Source organism: Osmia lignaria, unplaced genomic scaffold, assembly GCF_051020975.1.
Source record: "Osmia lignaria lignaria isolate PbOS001 unplaced genomic scaffold, iyOsmLign1 scaffold0003, whole genome shotgun sequence".
Classification (NCBI taxonomy): domain Eukaryota; kingdom Metazoa; phylum Arthropoda; class Insecta; order Hymenoptera; family Megachilidae; genus Osmia; species Osmia lignaria.
Window position 1 is genome coordinate 25,543,535 of NW_027478160.1, and position 6,289 is coordinate 25,549,823.

A 6,289-nucleotide genomic window follows, 5' to 3' on the forward strand; every position below is an offset into this window, starting at 1 on the left:
GTCCGTTAGGCCCCTTCCCTTGAGATAAATCTGCAAATATCTCGGAAACGAAGCGAGCTATGGCAAAATGTTTAGAGACCTTTCTTGTAGAGAATTAAGTTTCCTACTTTTTATGTAGTATGATATTTTCTGATCAGATGCGTAGTTCTCGAGATATATCAAGATATTTAAAAGTTCCGAAGCCGCACCAACATAATAGAGATACAGAAACACCGTGGCCCCTATCTTTGAGATAACTCTGCACTATTGCGCGCTGCAAATGCCACTTCCAGCTTAGCTGTGCAGAAGAAGACCAACAAGAAGAAGAAATATCTCGAAATATGTCCGTCAGGCCCCTTCCCTTGAGATAAATCTGCAAATATCTCGGAAACGAAGCGAGCTATGGCAAAATGTTAAGACATCTTTTTTGTAGAGAATTCAGTTTCCTACTTTTTATGTTCTATGATATTTTTCGATCAGAGGCGTAGTTTTCGAGATATATCGAGATATTTAAAAGTTCCGAAGCCGCACCAACATAATAGAGATACAGAAACACCGTGGCCCCTTTCTTTGAGATAACTCTGCACTAGTGCGAGCCGCAAATGCCACTTCCAGCTTAGCTGTGCAGAAGAAGAACAACAAGAAGAAGAAATATCTCGAAATATGTCCGTCAGGCCCCTTCCCTTGAGATAAATCTGCAAATATCTCGGAAACGAAGCGAGCTATGGCAAAATGTTAAGAGACCTTTTTTGTGGAGAATAATGTTTCCTACAATTTACGTTCTATGATATTTTTTGATCAGAAGCGTAGTTTTCGAGATATATCGAGATATTTAAAAGTTCCGAAGCCGCACCACCATAATAGAGATACAGAAACACCGTGGCCCCTTTCTTTGAGATAACTGTGCACTAGTGCGAGCCGCAAATGCCACTTCCAGCTTAGCTGTGCAGAAGAAGAACAACAAGAAGAAGAAATATCTCGAAATATGTCCGTCAGGCCCCTTCCCTTGAGATATATCTGCAAATATCTCGGAAACGAAGCGAGCTATGGCAAAATGTTTAGAGACCTTTCTTGTAGAGAATTAAGTTTCCTACTTTTTATTTAGTATGATATTTTTTGATCAGATGCGTAGTTCTCGAGATATATCAAGATATTTAAAAGTTCCGAAGCCGCACCAACATAATAGAGATACAGAAACACCGTGGCCCCTTTCTTTGAGATAACTCTGCACTATTGCGACCTGCAAATGCCACTTCCAGTTTAGCTGTGCAGAAGAAGAACAACAAGAAGAAGAAATATCTCGAAATATGTCCGTTAGGCCCCTTCCCTTGAGATAAATCTGCAAATATCTCGGAAACGAAGCGAGCTATGGCAAAATGTTAAGAGACCTTTTTTGTAGAGAATTAAGTTTCCTACTTTTTATGTTCTATGATATTTTTTGATCAGATGCGTAGTTCTCGAGATATATCAAGATATTTAAAAGTTCCGAAGCCGCACCAACATAATAGAGATACAGAAACACCGTGGCCCCTTTCTTTGAGATAACTCTGCACTATTGCGAGCTGCAAATGCCACTTCCAGCTTAGCTGTGCAGAGGAAGAACAACAAGAAGAAGAAATATCTCGAAATATGTCCGTCAGGCCAGTTCCTTTGAGCTGAATCTGCAAATATCTCGGAAACGAAGCGAGCTATGGCAAAATGTTAAGAGACGTTTTTTGTAGAGAATTATGTTTCCTACAATTTATGTTCTATGATATTTTTTGATCAGAAGCGTAGTTCTCGAGATATATCGAGATATTTAAAAGTTCCGAAGCCGCACCAACATAATAGAGATACAGAAACACCGTGGCCCCTCTCTTTGAGATAACTCTGCACTATTCCGAGCTGTAAATGCCACTTCCAGCTTAGCTGTGCAGAAGAAGAACAACAAGAAGAAGAAATATCTCGAAATATGTCCGTCAGGCCCCTTCCCTTGAGATATATCTGCAAATATCTCGGAAACGAAGCGAGCTATGGCAAAATGTTAAGAGACCTTTTTTGTAGAGAATTATGTTTCCTACAATTTAGGCTCTATGATATTTTTTGATCAGAAGCGTAGTTTTCGAGATATATCGAGATATTTAAAAGTTCCGAAGCCGCACCAACATAATAGAGATACAGAAACACCGTGGCCCCTTTCTTTGAGATAACTGTGCACTAGTGCGAGCCGCAAATGCCACTTCCAGCTTAGCTGTGCAGAAGAAGAACAACAAGAAGAAGAAATATCTCGAAATATGTCCGTCAGGCCCCTTCCCTTGAGATAAATCTGCAAATATCTCGGAAACGAAGCGAGCTATGGCAAAATGTTTAGAGACCTTTCTTGTAGAGAATTAAGTTTCCTACTTTTTATGTAGTATGATATTTTTTGATCAGATGCGTAGTTCTCGAGATATATCAAGATATTTAAAAGTTCCGAAGCCGCACCAACATAATAGAGATACAGAAACACCGTGGCCCCTTTCTTTGAGATAACTCTGCACTATTGCGCGCTGCAAATGCCACTTCCAGCTTAGCTGTGCAGAAGAAGAACAACAAGAAGAAGAAATATCTCGAAATATGTCCGTCAGGCCCTTTCCCTTGAGATAAATCTGCAAATATCTCGGAAACGAAGCGAGCTATGGCAAAATGTTAAGAGACCTTTTTTGTCGAGAATTAAGTTTCCTACTTTTTATGTTCTATGATATTTTTCGATCAGAGGCGTAGTTCTCGAGATATATCAAGATATTTAAAAGTTCCGAAGCCGCACCAACATAATAGAGATACAGAAACACCGTGGCCCCTTTCTTTGAGATAACTCTGCACGATTGCGAGCTGGAAATGCCACTTCCAGTTTAGCTGTGCAGAAGAAGAACAACAAGAAGAAGAAATATCTCGAAATATGTCCATCAGGACCCTTCCCTTGAGATAAATCTGCAAATATCTCGGAAACGAAGCGAGCTATGGCAAAATGTTCAGGGACCTTTTTTGTAGAGAATAATGTTTCCTACAATTTACGTTCTATGACATTTTTTGATCAGAAGCGTGGTTTTCGAGATATATCGAGATATTTAAAAGTTCCGAAGCCGCACCAACATAATAGAGATACAGAAACACCGTGGCCCCTTTCTTTGAGATAATTCTGCACTATTGCGACCTGCAAATGCCACTTCCAGCTCAGCTGTGCAGAAGAAGAACAACAAGAAGAAGAAATATCTCGAAATATGTCCGTCAGGCCCCTTCCCTTGAGATAAATCTGCAAATATCTCGGAAACGAAGCGAGCTATGGCAAAATGTTAAGAGACCTTTTTTGTAGAGAATTAAGTTTCCTACTTTTTACGTTCTATGATATTTTTTGATCAGATGCGTAGTTCTCGAGATATATCAAGATATTTAAAAGTTCCGAAGCCGCACCAACATAATAGAGATACAGAAACACCGTGGCCCCTTTCTTTGAGATAACTCTGCACTATTGCGAGCTGGAAATGCCACTTCCAGTTTAGCCTAGCAGAAGAAGAACAACAAGAAGAAGAAATATCTCGAAATATGTCCGTCAGGCCCCTTCCCTTGAGATATATCTGCAAATATCTCGGAAAGGAAGCGAGCTATGGCAAAATGTTAAGAGACCTCTTTTGTAGAGAATTAAGTTTCCTACTTTTCAGGTTCTCTGATATTTTTTGATCAGATGCGTAGTTCTCGAGATATATCAAGATATTTAAAAGTTCCGAAGCCGCACCAACATAATAGAGATACAGAAACACCGTGGCCCCTTTCTTTGAGATAAGTCTGCACTAGTGCGAGCCGCAAATGCCACTTCCAGCTTAGCTGTGCAGAAGAAGAACAACAAGAAGAAGAAATATCTCGAAATATGTCCGTCAGGCCCCTTCCCTTGAGATATATCTGCAAATATCTCGGAACGGAAGCGAGCTATGGCAAAATGTTAAGAGACCTCTTTTGTAGAGAATTAAGTTTCCTACTTTTCATGTTCTATGATATTTTTTGATCAGATGCGTAGTTCTCGAGATATATCAAGATATTTAAAAGTTCCGAAGCCGCACCAACATAATAGAGATTCAGAAACACCGTGGCCCCTTTCTTTGAGATAAGTCTGCACTAGTGCGAGCCGCAAATGCCACTTCCAGCTTAGCTGTGCAGAAGAAGAACAACAAGAAGAAGAAATATCTCGAAATATGTCCGTCAGGCCCCTTCCCTTGAGATAAATCTGCAAATATCTCGGAAACGAAGCGAGCTATGGCAAAATGTTAAGAGACCTTTTTTGTAGAGAATTAAGTTTCCTACTTTTTATGTTCTATGATATTTTTTGATCAGATGCGTAGTTCTCGAGATATATCAAGATATTTAAAAGTTCCGAAGCCGCACCAACATAATAGAGATACAGAAACACCGTGGCCCCTTTCTTTGAGATAACTCTGCACGATTGCGAGCTGGAAATGCCACTTCCAGTTTAGCTGTGCAGAAGAAGAACAACAAGAAGAAGAAATATCTCGAAATATGTCCATCAGGACCCTTCCCTTGAGATAAATCTGCAAATATCTCGGAAACGAAGCGAGCTATGGCAAAATGTTCAGGGACCTTTTTTGTAGAGAATAATGTTTCCTACAATTTACGTTCCATGATATTTTTTGATCAGAAGCGTAGTTTTCGAGATATATCGAGATATTTAAAAGTTCCGAAGCCGCACCAACATAATAGAGATACAGAAACACCGTGGCCCCTTTCTTTGAGATAATTCTGCACTATTGCGACCTGCAAATGCCACTTCCAGCTCAGCTGTGCAGAAGAAGAACAACAAGAAGAAGAAATATCTCGAAATATGTCCGTCAGGCCCCTTCCCTTGAGATAAATCTGCAAATATCTCGGAAACGAAGCGAGCTATCGCAAAATGTTAAGAGACCTTTTTTGTAGAGAATTAAGTTTCCTACTTTTTACGTTCTATGATATTTTTTGATCAGATGCGTAGTTCTCGAGATATATCAAGATATTTAAAAGTTCCGAAGCCGCACCAACATAATAGAGATACAGAAACACCGTGGCCCCTTTCTTTGAGATAACTCTGCACTATTGCGAGCTGGAAATGCCACTTCCAGTTTAGCTGTGCAGAAGAAGAACAACAAGAAGAAGAAATATCTCGAAATATGTCCGTTAGGCCCCTTCCCTTGAGATAAATCTGCAAATATCTCGGAAACGAAGCGAGCTATGGCAAAATGTTAAGAGACCTTTTTTGTAGAGAATTAAGTTTCCTACTTTTTATGTTCTATGATATTTTTTGATCAGATGCGTAGTTCTCGAGATATATCAAGATATTTAAAAGTTCCGAAGCCGCACCAACATAATAGAGATACAGAAACACCGTGGCCCCTTTCTTGGAGATAACTCTGCACTATTGCGAGCTGCAAATGCCACTTCCAGCTTAGCTGTGCAGAGGAAGAACAACAAGAAGAAGAAATATCTCGAAATATGTCCGTCAGGCCAGTTCCTTTGAGCTGAATCTGCAAATATCTCGGAAACGAAGCGAGCTATGGCAAAATGTTAAGAGACCTTTTTTGTAGAGAATTCTGTTTGCTACAATTTATGTTCTATGAAATTTTTTGATCAGAAGCGTAGTTTTCGAGATATATCGAGATATTTAAAAGTTCCGAAGCCGCACCAACATAATAGAGATACAGAAACACCGTGGCCCCTTTCTTTGAGATAACTCTGCACTAGTGCGAGCCGCAAATGCCACTTCCAGCTTAGCTGTGCAGAAGAAGAACAACAAGAAGAAGAAATATCTCGAAATATGTCCGTCAGGCCCCTTCCCTTGAGATAAATCTGCAAATATCTCGGAAACGAAGCGAGCTATGGCAAAATGTTAAGAGACCTTTTTTGTGGAGAATAATGTTTCCTACAATTTACGTTCTATGATATTTTTTGATCAGAAGCGTAGTTTTCGAGATATATCGAGATATTTAAAAGTTCCGAAGCCGCACCACCATAATAGAGATACAGAAACACCGTGGCCCCTTTCTTTGAGATAACTGTGCACTAGTGCGAGCCGCAAATGCCACTTCCAGCTTAGCTGTGCAGAAGAAGAACAACAAGAAGAAGAAATATCTCGAAATATGTCCGTCAGGCCCCTTCCCTTGAGATATATCTGCAAATATCTCGGAAACGAAGCGAGCTATGGCAAAATGTTTAGAGACCTTTCTTGTAGAGAATTAAGTTTCCTACTTTTTATTTAGTATGATATTTTTTGATCAGATGCGTAGTTCTCGAGATATATCAAGATATTTAA